At 34.3% G+C, this 15,793-nt stretch overlaps 1 protein-coding gene across 1 annotated transcript in view; it reads left to right on the forward strand.

Annotated features, from left to right (window-relative positions):
• Positions 1-7,512: 7,512 nt before the first annotated feature.
• Positions 7,513-15,793, forward strand: part of Pde6 (phosphodiesterase 6) — a 474,642-nt gene continuing 466,361 nt past the window's right edge. Inside the window, exon 1 of the mRNA XM_075292702.1 lies at positions 7,513-8,554. The gene's annotated coding sequence lies outside the window, so the exon portion shown is untranslated. The remainder of the gene's footprint in view (positions 8,555-15,793) is intronic.

Here is a 15,793-nt window from a genome sequence, read left to right on the forward strand (position 1 = left end):
TTTTTACTAAATTTTCCAAAAGAACACAATTTTGACAAAATTTTCTGTAGAAGTAAAATTTTGACAAAATTTTCTGAAGAAATAAATTTTTGCAAAATAATATTTTTTTGGTAGCTTTTGGTACGAAATATTGGTAGATTATTTTTGTCTCAACTTTCGACCGTGACTGACGAATGGTTCGCATTATTGTAGTATGCGATCGACAACTTCTCATCTAGAAAGTGTTCGTGTGAAGCTTAGTATAGAAACACATGCTTTTTCGACTAAAACATTCTTGAAATGCAATAAAATCGTGTTTTTTGACTATGGCTTTTACAAAATCAAGATTTTCTTCCCGCATGAACTTGTCTGTTTTCCCAAATTTGTAAAAGACTATTAGCAAATAAGAAACAGTTTTTCTCAAAATATTAAAATATTTTGTCAAAACCATTGTACCATAAATCCGATATCGGGTCAAAAAAATGTCTATACAAAAGGTACTAAATCATTCGCGGGGGTACTACGGTACTGATCAGGGTGAAAAAGTATTGAAAAAAGTACTATAGTACTGCATTTTCCATCCCTGCCCTCCACCATGGATTCCATATAAACTTGTACTAAAGACTGTCATCCACGATCGAATTACTTGGGTTGCGGTAACACTTGCCGATGGCAAGGCATCTTAAAACTTCTTAACACCGTTTCCTCAATTGTAAGTTAGTCCATACGGGATATATATTAAACAAAAAAGACCGATTAAAAATAAAATTTCGACAAAATTTTCTATAGAAATAAAATCTTGACAAAATATTGTATAGTAATAACATTTTGACAAAATTTTCTATGGTAATAAAATTTTGACAAAATTTTCTATAGAAATAAAATCTTTACAAAATTTTCTATAGTAATAAAGTTTTAACAAAATGTTTTATAGAAATAAAATCTTGACAAAATGTTGTATAGTAATAATATTTTGACAAAATTTTCTATAGTAATAAAATTTTGACAAAATTTTCTATAAAATCTTGACAAAATTTTCTATAGTAATAAAATTTTGACAACATTTTCTATAGAAATAAAATCTTGACAAAATGTTGTATAGTAATAATATTTTGACAAAATTTTCTATAGTAATAAAATTTGACAAAATTTTCTATAAAATCTTGACAAAATTTTCTATAGTAATAACATTTTGACAAAAATTTTATATAGTAATAAAATTTTGATAAAATTTTATTTCTATAGAAAATTTTGACAAAATTTTCTATAGAAATAAAATTTTGGTAGATTATTTTTGGGGATCGGCTATATATAACTATAGACCGACATGTATGTTAGAGACCATTTACTAACACCACGTACCAAATTTCAGCCGAATCGGGTGAAGTTTGCTCTTCCAAGGGGAGGTCAAATCTGGGGGTCGGTTTATATGGGGGCTCCATTATGGACCGATATGGACCAATTCCTGCATGGTTGTCAGAGATCACGTATCAAATTTCAATCGAATGGGGTGAATTTGGCTCATCCAAGAGGGTCCGGAGGTCAAATCTGGGAATAGGTTTATACGGGGGCTATATATAATTATGGACCGATGTGAATCAATTTGCGTGGTTGTTAGAGACCATGTACTAACACGATGTACCAAATTTCAGCCGGATCGGATGAAATTTGCTTCTCTTAGAGGCTCCGCAAGCAAAATCTGGGGATCGATTTATATGGCGGATATATATAATTATGAACCAATTGGGACCAATTTTTTGCATGATTGTGAGAGACTGTATGCTAACATAACAGGTTGGCTGCTAAGTCCCCGGTCTGACACATAATTGGCGTCGCTAGTATTAAATGCATATTATTTTTATATAGTACCAACCTTCAAATGATTCGTGTCAAAATTTGACGTCTGTAAGTCAATTAGTTTGTGACATAGAGCATCTTTTGTGAAGCAACTTTTGTTATTGTGAAAAAAATGGAAAAAAAGGAATTTCATGTTTTGATAAAATATTGTTTTCTGATGGGAAAAAATAAGGTGGAAGCAAAAATATGGTTTGATAATGAGTTTCCGGACTCTGCCCCAGGGTATGAGTGGTATGCAAAATTCAAGCGTGGTGAAATGAGCACGGAGGACGGTGAAGGCAGTGGACGCCCGAAAGAGGTGCTTACCGACGAAAACATCAAAAAAATCCACAAAATGATTTTGAATGACCAAAAATGAAGTTGATCGAAATATCAGAGGCCTTAAAGATATCAAAGGAACGTGTTGGTCATATCATTCATCAATATTTGGATATGCGCAAGCTCTGTGCAAAATGGGTGCCGCGCGAGCTCACATTTGACCAAAAACAACAACGTGTTGATGATTCTGAGCGGTGTTTGCATCTGTTAACTCGTAATACATCCGAGTTTTTCCGTCGCTATGTGACATTGGATGAAACATGGCTCCATCACTACACTCCTGAGTCCAATCGACAGTCGGCTGAGTGGACAGCGACCGGTGAACCGTCTCCGAAGCGTGGAAAGACTCAAAAGTCAGCTGGCAAAGTAATGGCCTCTGTTTTTTGGGATGCGCATGGAATAATTTTTATCGATTATCTTAAGAAGGGAAAAACCATCAACAGTGACTATTATATGACGTTATTGGAGCGTTTGAAGGTCGAAATCGCGGCAAAACGGCCCATATGAAGAAGAAAAAAGTGTTCTTCCACCAAGACAACGCACCGTGCCACAAGTCATTGAGAACGATGGCAAAAATTCGTGAATTGGGCTTCGAATTGCTTCCCCACCCATCGTATTCTCCAAATCTGGCCCCCAGCGACTTTTTCTTGTTCTCAGATCTCAAAAGGATGCTCGCAGGAAAAAAAATTTGCTGCAATGAAAAGGTAATCGCCGAAACTGAGGCCTATTTTGAGGCAAAACCGAAGGAGTACTACCAAAATGGTATCAAAAAATTGGAAAGTCGTTATAATCGTTGTATCGCTCTTGAAGGGAACTATGTTGAATAATAAAACCGAATTTTGACAAAAAAAAATGTGTTTTTCTTTGTTAGACCGGGGACTTATCAGCCAACCTGTTAATGTACCAAATTTCAGACGGGTCGGATGAATTTTGCTACTCCAAGAGGCTCCGCAAGCCAAATTTGGGGGTCCGTTTATATGGGGGCTATACGTAAAAGTTGTCCGATATGGCCCATTTGCAACACCATCCGACCTACATCAATAACAACTACTTGTGTTTTCAAGTCGATAGCTTGTTTCGTTCGGAAGTTAGCGTGATTTCAACAGACGGACGGACATGCAGAATATATATACTTTATGGGGTCTTAGAGCAATATCTCGATGTGTTACAAACGGAATGACAAAGTTAATATACCCCCCATCCTATGGTGAAGGGTATAAAGATGTTGGCGATATTTCTTTATGTGTAGTACAAGTAGGTCAATTACGAAATGGGCTATGTCGGTCAAGGTTTTAATATAACATAAGCTCCATATAAACCAATCCGCAAATTTGACTTTTTGAAAATATAGTCGCCGAAATTTTTATCAGATTTGTCTGAAATTGAAATCAGGTGTGCAAAATATGGTGAGTATCGGTTCCGATCTCCCGATTTGACTTCTTGGGTTTCTAGACACCGCACTTTTGAATATCTAGAAATAGTTTAGGTCCACAAATAGGTATGCAGAATATGGTGTTTATCGGCTCACATTTTGGTATATCACCGATTAGACTTCTTTATCTTCTAGACAAAACACTTTTTGTCCGCTTTTCTTGAAATTTGGAAGTATTCTAGATCCCCAAAACATATGTCAAATTTCGTTTATATTCGTCCATGTTTTGGTATAGCCCCAATATAGACCAATCTCCCGATTTAAATGTTGGATTCCACACGCACGGAAAAAACATGTTTGGACATGGTTGCCGCATCCATTTAATGCTTATATAGAGCATGTAATTGTCGCGAAAACCATATATTTTGTCTTTGTAAAAATAGTTTTCGAGCGGAGAAAAATGTATGGTGCCAATAAGCATTTGAATAGTTCTCAAATACCGCAAACATGTTCTATCATTTAAATGATAGAATTTGAGACCATTAAATGGTCGGGAAAATCATGTACCTGACCATTCAATTTTTTTACTTTTTTGTAGGGAAAAAATTATTTTTATAGGTTAAGTATAGACGTGTCTAGAACCATTACATGGCCATAAAGACCATTTACATTTTTTTGTGACCATTTAATTTTTTTAACTTTTTTGCAGCGAAAAGAATTTTATAAAAACATTGAGGAGGTACACACGATTTTCATTTTGCGCGTTAAGTGTGTGTTGATTGTTTCTTGGAATGGACGGACAATACGGATTTACTGTGTTTTGTGTTAATTTATTTATTCAGAAGTGGCACGTGGTTTTATGTGAACACAAAAAAGGAAAGTGTAATTGAAAAATTTACCTGTTTTTATACCCTCCACCATAGGATGGGGGTATATTAACTTTGTCATTCCGTTTGTAACACATCGAAATATTGCCCTAAGACCCCATAAAGTATATATATTCTGGGTCGTGGTGAAATTCTGAGTCGATCTGAGCATGTCCGTCCGTCCGTCCGTCTGTTGAAATCGCGCTAACTTCCGAACGAAATAAGCTATCGACTTGAAACTTGGCACAAGTAGTTGCTATTGATGTAGGTCGGATGGTATTGCAAATGGGCCATATCGGTCCACTTTTACGTATAGCCCCCATATAAATGGACCCCCAAATTTGGCTTTCAGACTCTCTAAGAGAAGGAAATTTCATCCGATCCGGCTAAAATTTGATATATGGTGTGAGTATATGGTCTCTAACAACCATGCAAAAATTCGTCCACATCGGTCCATAATTATATATAGCCCCCATATAAACCGATCCCCCGATTTGGCTTGCGAGGCCCCTAAGAAAGGCAAATTTCATCCGATCCGGCTGAAATTTGGTACATGGTGTCAGTATATGGTCTCTTACAACCATGCAAAAATTGATCCACATCGGTTCATAATTATATATAGCCCCCATATAAACCGATCCCCCGATTTTGTTTGCGAGGCCTCTAAGAGAAGCAAATTTCATCCGATCCGGCTGAAATTTGGTACATGGTGTTAGTATATGGTCTCTAACAACCATGCAAAAATTGGTCGACATCGGTCCATAATTATATATAGCCCCCATATAAACCGATCCCCCGATTTGGCTTGCGAGGCCTCTAAGAGAAGCAAATTTCATCCGATCCGGCTGAAATTTGGTACGTGATGTTAGTATATGGTCTCTAACAACCATGCAAAAATTGGTCCACATCGGTTCATAATTATATATAGCCCCCATATAAACCGATCACCACATTTGACCTCCGGAACCTCTTGGAAGACCAAAATGCATCTGATTCAGTTGAAATTTGGTACGTGGTGTTAATATATGACCTCAAACTCCCATGCAAAAATTGGTCGATATCGGTCCATAAGTATATATAGGCCCCATAAAAACCGATCCCCAGATTTGACCTCCAGAGCCCCTTGGAAGAGCAAAATTCTTCCCATTTGGTTGGAATTTGGTACGTGATGTTAGTATATGGTATCCAACAACCATGCAGGAATTGGTTCCTATCAGTCCATAATTATATATAGCTCACATATAAACCGATCACCAGATTTGACCTCCGGTGCCTTTTGGAGAAGCAAAATTCATCCGATCTGCTTGAAATTTGGTACATTGTGCTAGTATATGGTCGTTAACAACCATGCCTAACTAGGTCCATATCGGTGTATAGTTATATATGGTCCTCAGATAAATCGATCCCCAATCACACAAAAATTGGTCCATATCAAGTTCATAATTGTATATAGCCCCCATATAAGCGACCCCCATATTTCAATTCTGGCTCTCTACGTACAAAAAGTCCATATCGATTCGTAATTATTTGTAGACTTAACTATACATAACTTTTTTTCTAATATATACCATGTATGGACTAAATCACAATTTAGAAAACGATGTTAAGAAGTTTTAAGATACCACAACCCAAGTAATTCGATTGTGGATGACAGTCTTTCGTAGAAGTTTCTACGCAATCCATGGTGGTGGGTACATAAGATTCGGCCTGGCCGAACTTGCGGCCGTATATACTTGTTTTTAATAAAATTTACTAAAAATCAGGTAAACAAAATAATAAAGGATCTTTAGGAATTTATTATAAGTTTAACCACAGTTTTATTTCATAAAGATCATACTTCAAGCATTCACTTATAATAGGGAAACTAACTTACAATTTAGAAGATAATGTTAAGAAATAAAACTATGTATTGCCATCGAATGTTCATGAAAGTGTTGAGCGCAACTTTGTGTATTTACTTGTTTAATTTTATATAAAAACAATGGAAAATCGTAAAAAGGTTTTCAAATTCTGGGTGTGCTTAATTTAGCTTGTGGCGAGGGGGGGGAAAGGGTATAAGCCCCCTCCCCAGAGGCATTCCTATGCTTATGCTGACACCCCTTGTGAACTTGAATCGGAAGATGAATGAATTAGAAAAAAATTTGTATTTTCAATAATTCATTCCATTTATCCCTATTCCAACTAAAAATTGTAAACTTTACAAATTCACAAACTAAAACTTAACGTAAAACCCAATTCCTAAAGCTAAGCTCGTTGCAAATGCAATTTCCAATTATCTGGCATCTCTGTTATAGCAAAATCCCCACCAAATTTATGAGATACTATTTGTAATAAACAGAGCAAAATATTTTGCAAAACAAATGAAAATGAGAGTAAATCAGATAAAAGTCGAGAGCAAGAGAGATCCATTATGTTACGCATAGCAGTAGCTAACAGTTGAATCAGAATAGCAACAACAAACACAACGCATCAATGGCCCAAAAAAAAAAAAATTATTTTAAGGTGAAAATATTCGCTTACATGGCAGTTGTAAAAATATAACAGGAAATAGCAGACTCAACATTATTCTCGGGACTCCAGACTAAAACAGACCAATGGCGCAATGTGGCGCCATCAATAACAAAAAAAAAAAAACTGGAGCAACTAGCAACCAAAATTTGACACTTTTGAAAGACTAAAGAAAACAAAACAGAAAATCAACTAAAAAGAAAGGAAAACAAAAAAATAAACAATTTAGCAAATGCATTGTGTGTAGTGATATTTTTTTGATATACGGCTAAATAAAAAAAATTGAAATACATTGAATTTTACGTAAAAATACAATAAATAAACAAAAAAAATAAAATAAATATTTTTGCAAATTTATATCTGGGAGTATGTTTGTATGCATGTGTGTACAAGTCTCAGTGAGCAAGCAAAGCAACAAAGTGCAAGTTTATGTGTTATGATTTCTGTGGGCTTCGAAGAATTGTGTGTGAGTGTGTGTGTGCGTATTTTTTCTTCTAAAACACAAATTGCTATATACCGTTATATTCCTAAATCCCAACTACTCCCAATGAGTAGTTACATTTAAAAAAGAACCCACAGCCAACCACCTATTTTAACAGATAGAGTGAGAGAGAGAGAGAGAGAGAGAGCGCTATTGAGAGAGTATTTGCTTAAGAATATAATTATGAAAATATGAGAGAAAGTGGGGCCGCATCTAAAGCGCCAACACAATTACAACAATTTGTTTACGAGTTTACGTTTACTTAGTATAAGTCGTAAAGTCATACCGATGGCATGTTCTGTACACGCGGCGCTTAAACGGCATGGTAGAGAGGACATTTAACATTACAGTAGCAAGTTTAGTGGGGCAGTCGTATTTGTTGTCGCCATCCTAACGGTTGTGTTATTATTTTTGTGTCTAAGGATGTGCTACGAGCTAACTCTATGTGACTACTCATTGCCGCCGGTATTACACAAACACACATTTTTTGCATAATCAATGAATGGGTGAAGCGAAAAAAATTATTTTTCCATACTACAAAACGTTTATGAAAAGCAAATGTGAAAGAAATTATTTATGATTATTAAAAATATATCTATGACCTTATACTTGTGTGTAATTCTTTAATTAAAAACATTTTACCAAACAAAGAAACAAAAATACTAAGTGAAGGAAAAGCAAACATAACCAAAATAAATATAAATTAAAATACCAAGTGTTTTGATGTGTTTAGTGTAGTTTAAGTATTATCACCGTTGTCGTCATCATCATCATCAGCAGCCATTGTAGCATCACTCATCAGCACCCTCTTCATATGAAATAATAATAAAAAGAAATAATAAAATGAAATAGAAAATTTAAACAAAACAAGCAAATAAAAATATCAGCTACCATAATTTTTACGCTAAATAACGGAGAAAAAAAATCTTTATTCTTTTGTCGTGTTATATTTGATGATGTGGTATTAGTGATATTAAATAAATACAAAATAATACCGTAAGTAAACAAATACATATACAAAACCAAAAAGGAAAAAAAAAAAACAAACGTAAATAACAAAACACACATTTTGTAAAAACAAACACAAGTTAGTGAGCACACAACAATAGAACCAGGTTGAATGAAGTAACAACCATTTGAAGAATACAACCAAAACATCAACACAAGATAAAGGTCAGTATAAATTTTATAAAATTTGTCCCACGGGTTTTTTTCGATTATTGGCAGAGTAGAATTTTGTTACTTTTAAGCGTTTGTAAGGAGATTGTAAGAGAAATTCGACCATTTGTAAAATTATAACTTTTGATATAGAGTCGACCTATTCTGAATTTGAAAATGTTGCTTTTTTTATTATTGGAAAATCGATTTTAACATCGCAACTTTCGAACTTTGGTAAAATTTCAGTATAGCAAGTATATATATGGTGAGTGATATGTATTGCAACCAAATTCAGGTTGCTATTATTCATAAACGGTTCGTCTGACAACTGACATATTTATTCCAGTTCATTTTATTATAACCTGCGCCACACTATGGAACAGGGTTTTATAAGTTAGTACATATGTTTGCAACACCCAGAAGAAGACGAGATATACACATGGTGTATTTGGCAATAATGTTTAGGGCCAGCTCATGAGTCGATTTAGCCACATTCGTCTGTCTGTGGGCACATTTTTCTGATCAAAGTCTAGGTGGAAGTTTTAGTCCAATCGAATCAAATTTGGCGCAAGTAAATATTTTGGCTCAGAACAGAACCCTATTGATTTTGGAAGAAATCGGTTCAGATTTAGATATAGCTCCCATATATGTATATATGTTTCGCTCGATATGTACTCATGGTGCTCCAGAAGCCAGAGTTTTTTCCTCATATGCTTTAAATTTTGCAAAAGAGAGTACAACTGATACTGCCGTAAAAAATGCCAAATATATATGTTTCGTTCGATTTGCACTCATATAACCACAGAGGCAAAAGTTTTACTCCGATTTACTTGAAACTTTGCAACTAAAATTCTGAATATGCATAGGTTAGGTTAGGTTAAGTGGCAGCCCGATGTATCAAGGGTCACTTAGACTATTCAGTCCATTGTGATACCACACTGGTGAACTTCTCTCTTATCACTGAGTGCTGCCCGATTCCATGTTAAGCTCAATGACAAGAGACCACCTTTTATAGCCGAGTCCGAACGGCGTTCCACATTGCAGTGAAACCACTTAGAGAAGCTTTGAAACCCTCAGAAATGTCACCAGCATTACTGAGGTGGGATAATCCACCGCTGAAAAACTTTTTTGGTGTTCGGTCGAAGCAGGAATCGAACCCACGATCTTGTGTATGCAAGGCGGGCATGCTAACCACTGCACCACGGTGGCTCCCGTGGCATACAAATTTTGATGATATATATCTTTCGTTCGACTTACACTCATATGATCACAGAGTTTTACTTCAATGTACGTGCAATTTTGCACAGGAGACTTAACATTCTAACTACACACTAATAGAAAAAGTTTCGTTATATTAACGAAATGTGTCGTTAAAAGTCAGCCAATGAAACAAATTCGTTAATACAATGAATTTCTTCGTTAATATAATGAATTTTCTGCCAATCAACGTAACGTTTCGTACTATTAACGAATATTTTCATTGTATTAATGAAAATGTTTCGTTATATCAGTGAACATTTTTCGTTGGCTGACTTTTAATGAAATTTTCTTTGTATGTATGCATAACAATTTTAGTTTTAATCGGTTCAGGTTTACACATATTTTCTATATGTATTTAGCCCGATTTAGAATATGTAATCATCATAGGTCAAAATTCGATTCCGATTTACTTGAAAAATTTCACAGTGAGTAGAATTACCATTTTAGCCATGTCTGCCAAATTAGGTCGAAATCAGTTCAGATATAGATATAACACAGCTTCCATGCTTTATGGCATCTGAGACCAATATTTCGACGTGTTAGAAACAGAATAACAAAGTTAGTGCACCCTCTATCCACAAAACTGTAAGAACACAAGAAATGGTCCGAAAAGTGAAGGCCAGATTTGGCCGAAATTCACGCCACAGTGGTAGAAAACTTGTTCGTGGGCCGAACATATTGCTAGAACGGATGTAACTCTAAAAATGAGCTTGGACTAAAGGCATTGGAGTTCCAAAAGTTCAAGAACTCATCAATGCACTAAAAATAGTTAGGCTGGAAAGAGCCAAGGAGTTGTTTCGCTTGCTCGAAAATGGCCAGTTACACTGAAAAAACAGTGAACCCACCAGGAAGAAAACTTTTGGTTAATTTTAGAAAAATTTGAATATTTTTAGAAAATTTTAACTAAACTAAACAAACGCTGACATCACGCCGATATCACAAAAAAAAGTACACATTTTTCGACAAATTCAAGAAAATTATTTTTTTCTCTTGTTAAAGAAAATTTTGTAGTTTGAAGGAAAAAATTGGAGTTCAAAATTGTAAGAATTTCTTTAGAGATATACGAAGTTCATGATGGACGCATTTGTAGTAAAATTTATAAATTTAAAGAAATAATGAGAAATGCGAATTTAGTAAATCTTTGTGCTTAATTTGTGTATAAGTTTTCCCCGTTTTTTAGTTCATTTAACTAACGTACGCAAAAAACTATAAGAATAATGGAAACTTTCTCCAAACATAACAATTCCATGAACTAAAATATAAGGTGTGTTCCTTTACTTTACTCGTAGTAAAAAGTAGTAAAAGAGAGAAATATTGAAAATCCTCTCAGATTTGTATATTTGTTAAATGTACAGGAACGAAAATATAGTAAAAATTGTAAAAATGTCAAATAAAAAACAAAAGAAGCATTGTGATTTGAATAAATATTTTCAAAACATGTAGGTAAATTAAATACTTTTATATCGAAATTTTTTTGACAAATGGCAGATTTTTTGCAGGAAACTTTGAAATCCTTATTACGATAGAAAGAAGCTATGGTTTTTACTTTGTTATAAAAAGTACTCCTTTTGCAAAATTTTTAATCAAAGTAAAACTCTGACATCTGGGCTATAAAGTAGAGTAATAGCGCATATTATCAGTATCTTATAAGGTGGGGTTTTTCATTCCGTTTGTAACACATACAAATAACGAATTCTGAATATAGAAAGTATATATAGTCTTGATCAGGGAGAAATTATAAGACGATGTCTCCCTGTCTGGCTATCTGTTGTAATCAGGCTACTTCCTTCAATAATGAACCTATAGTGCTGAAATTTTACCAGACACGTTTTTCTTCTACATGCAGGTCAATTTTGAAGATGGGACTACTTCGGCCTAAGTTTCGATTTTGCTTCCATATGAACCGACCCCCCTTCATGACATAGACATTAAAACTTTTATCCGATTTGCATGAAATTCAAAACGTAGAGGTACTTTTGGTCCATTAAAGGGTGTGCCGAATTTGGTCGGTCAATGTTTTGGTACTTTTTTTCGAAACAAGTGGTATTGGTTCGGCATTGTTTTGAAATTCCAAATTGTGGAGTCTACACGTTAAATCTAAAGCACAAAGGTGCACAAATTTTTCCTCCAGAATACGTAGAATTTTATAAGGAATGTAGTCCTTCTCGACTCAAAATACAGACCCCACTTTGTTCAAATTTTGCAAAAAAAATAAATTATATTAAAAATAAATTATAAATTATATCTCGCAAATATTAGATATATTCGCACACATACACAATCTTTTTATGGTAGTTTATAAGTTCTATCCAGCAAAGCAAAAATCATGAAAATCGGTGCATAATTGCGCGTTTGCCAAGTAACACTAAATTTCATACATCCGAGGTGTCCAACTTCCAACGTCTATAGACCAGCCCGTGAATCCACTAGGGACCTACAAACCTCTATATATAGAGAAAAACATTTCAGCTTTGGCACAAAGAAAAAATTATAATGATAATTTAATCCATTAAAAAGTTACAGAATTATTTAAAAAAAAAAGCTATTTGGAACTACTTTAGTTTGGAAAATTTGAAAACAAATAATTATTTTTGTCATGACATATCTACAACTTTTACTCGAAAGAATTTGTCGAGTAACTTGTAGTAAAAAAATTTTAAAAGAGACATGAATTTTGACATTGTTCTCTTAAAATTGTTTACTACTTTTACTATTTTTTGGGGTTGAGGAACGGTTTCTAGTAAAAACTAGTAAAAGTAGTAACTAGTAGTACGTAAAGGAACACAACTATAGTTAAAATGGTTTTAGTGAAATAGAAAGTTCACATTTTTTGAGTGTACCTAATTTGCTTTTCTTCGATGAGAAAATATTCCAAATTGAACAGTTTGTGGAAAATGAAAACGATCGGGTTTAGTTGCCAAAGAGGTAAGCTGAAAATATACACGTAAGGGCCGATGGTTCCCCACTTGTATTCATCGACCGCGAGGTCAAAATAAATGCCGAATATTTCGATAAAATGTCCTGGAGACAATATTAAAGCCCTGGGCAGTCAAACATTTCCAACAGAACTCAGCACCAGTTAATTCGAAGAAATCTACATTAGCGGTCCATTTCTTCCGCTTCCCGCTCCGGAAAAAATAATCACTCCCTTCCAAGAAAAAATTTCGCTCCGCTCCTAGTTAGAGAAAATTCCAACATTGGTCCATATCGGTTCATAATTATATGTAGGCCCATATAAATAGATCTCCAGATTTGACTTCCAGAGCCTCTTGGGGGAGCAATTTTCATTAGATATTATTTCATTCGATTATGTTGCGGTATGCGGTGTAAGTATATATCCTCTAACAACACTGCAAATATTGCTTGTATCGCTCCATAATAATATATAGTCCCCATATAAACCGATCCCCAGATTTGATTTCCTTTCTTGGAAAAGCATTGATCGGCTTGAAATTTGGTAAGACACAATTCTCCTTTAAATTTGAGTTTTGCGCACTTGATTCTAAGAAACAAATTTTAATTTATGAGTTTTGTTTTCATCAAAGCTATCAAAGTCCTTAAAAAAGCGTAAAATTAAATTTCCAAATTCAGGATCGACTTTGAGTAAAAAACATCTTTAAAATAAAGTATTAAAAAACATCTCCTATTTATGAACGCGTTTTTGCTTTCTTCTCAAGATAGAAAAAGAACAAAAATTTGAATATGATTTAATTACATTCAAATATTTTTTTCAGAATTATTAAAGCCATGATGGCCTTAGTCAAACAAAATGTTCTTTCATGTAAAGATATCTAACTATAACGAAAAAACAACTTCATTGAAAAGTTTATCAAACTTTTGGATAAGGAAATAAACTTTATATCAGAGAAATGTGTCATATATGATAACCAAAAATCGCACGATACAATTTTTTCAGTGTAATAACCGTACAAAAATTGGTCCATATTGGTATATAATTATATATAAAGCCTATGTAAACCGACATCCATGATTTGACTTCTTTTAAGCCTCATGGAGAAACAAATTTGGACCGATCCGGTTGAAATTTGGCCCTCTAATTACTATGCGAAAATAACTAAAGAAGCTTATATAGGTATTTAATCAGCTTTTTTAAGCATAAAATATCAAAACACTGATCAAGTATCATCTTCTTGAAAAACCAGTTGACAACATTGTCTCAAATACATTACAAACGACCCTGTCTGCATGGCATCAATTCAAACGTCTCTCCCGACGGTTAACATTACCTGAGTACTGCCCTTGTTATTTGTCACACATTTTTCACACCTTTGATTGCTGATGTTTGTTTTTGTTTATCTGACACAAATTGTGTTAAAAGCACTTTTCTGTGCAAATATATTGCAAAATTTTCAATAAAAAAAAAAAACCTTTTGAAAAACTTCTTGTGGAAGAAAGTTGGAGGAGGGCAAGAACTTTTTTGGTTGGCTTTTTGTTTTGAAAAGTTAACACTAAAATGTCAAAATTATTGTCTGTTGATTTGTCGTCATCATCTTTGTTGTTGTTATTTTAGTGGCTTTTATTTTCAAATGGAGAAACAAATTTGGATCGATCCGGGTGAAATTCGGCCCTCTAATTACTATGCGAAAATTGGTTCATATCATTTCATATTTAGTCACAGATTACTCTATATAAACCGGTCAAGAACTAAAGAAGCTTATATAGGTATTTAATCATCTTTTTTAAGCATAAAATATCAAAACACTGATCAAGTATCATCTTCTTGAAAAACCAGTTGACAACATTGTCTCAAATCCATTACAAACGACCCTGTCTGAATGGCATCAATTCAAACGTCTCTCCCGATGGTTAACATTACCTGAGTACTGCCCTTGTTATTTGTCACACATTTTTCACACCTTTGATTCCTGATGTTTGTTTTTGTTTATCTGACACAAATTGTGTTAAAAGCACTTTTCTTTGCAAATATGTTGCAAAATTTTCAATTTAAAAAAAATACGTATGAAAAACTTCTTGTGGAAGAAAGTTGGAGGAGGCCGAGAACTTTTTTGGTTGGCTTTTTGTTTTGAAAAGTTAACACTAAAATGTCAAAATTATTGTCTGTTGATTTGTCGTCATCATCTTTGTTGTTGTTATTTTAGTGGCTTTTATTCTCAAATGGCTTTACGCTCTCATCGCTCGGTCAGGGCATCCCCCATCATAATAATGTTGTTTTCGTTTTTGTTTTGCCTGGTAACTGTTATTGGCTTCTTTCTGCGTACCCATTTCCCCCACTCGGGTTCAGTAAGTGTGTATATGTATGTGCATGTTTACATCGTTCCCCAAGTACTAAGCGAGCGTACTATTAACATCATTTGGTTCATCTCTTCAAACACCCACATTTTCGCGTACACTCTACGCGTCAGGCATATACGAACAAACTTACATACACATATTTGTTCACATATACGCTCAGTAGTCTACTCTCCGCATATAACCGTTATCTCCCGGCTTATGGTGATTTTCTAGCTTAAAAAAAAATAAAAAACTACAAGAACAAAAATTTAAATTGTGGTGCGTGGCCGGGTCTTTGTGTTAATGGTTCCGGCGACATAATACCGGCATTATGGGACGCAAAATGGTTTGGAACAACCCTCCCGTGGTTCGATTGAAGAATTTACCATGTTAATAACTTCAGTATGTCCTATGTCTTAAAATCTTTAGTTCAACAAGACGCCAGTGATGTTTGACAATGCTCTGCAATATGGATTTGTAAATTTTCAAAGAACATGGGCAACATTTGAAATAGTTTAAATAAGCAACGCATTTTGAATGTATTTCAAATTGGTTTTATTTTTAAAATTTTTATGTTCTATGCCATGGCACATTATTCGAATATGGACCACATATAGTATTTATTAGGATAGGATATGTATTAGGGTAAGATATGTACCTATGTTGGATTAGTCGACTTTTTGTAGAAAAAGCTGAAGTCGATTTTTTTTGAAGTGGACTTTTAATGATGATCGAAATCGA

The sequence above is a fragment of the Haematobia irritans genome, chromosome 1 (genome assembly GCF_050003625.1).
Source record: "Haematobia irritans isolate KBUSLIRL chromosome 1, ASM5000362v1, whole genome shotgun sequence".
In the NCBI taxonomy this organism is placed as follows: Eukaryota; Metazoa; Arthropoda; class Insecta; order Diptera; family Muscidae; genus Haematobia; species Haematobia irritans.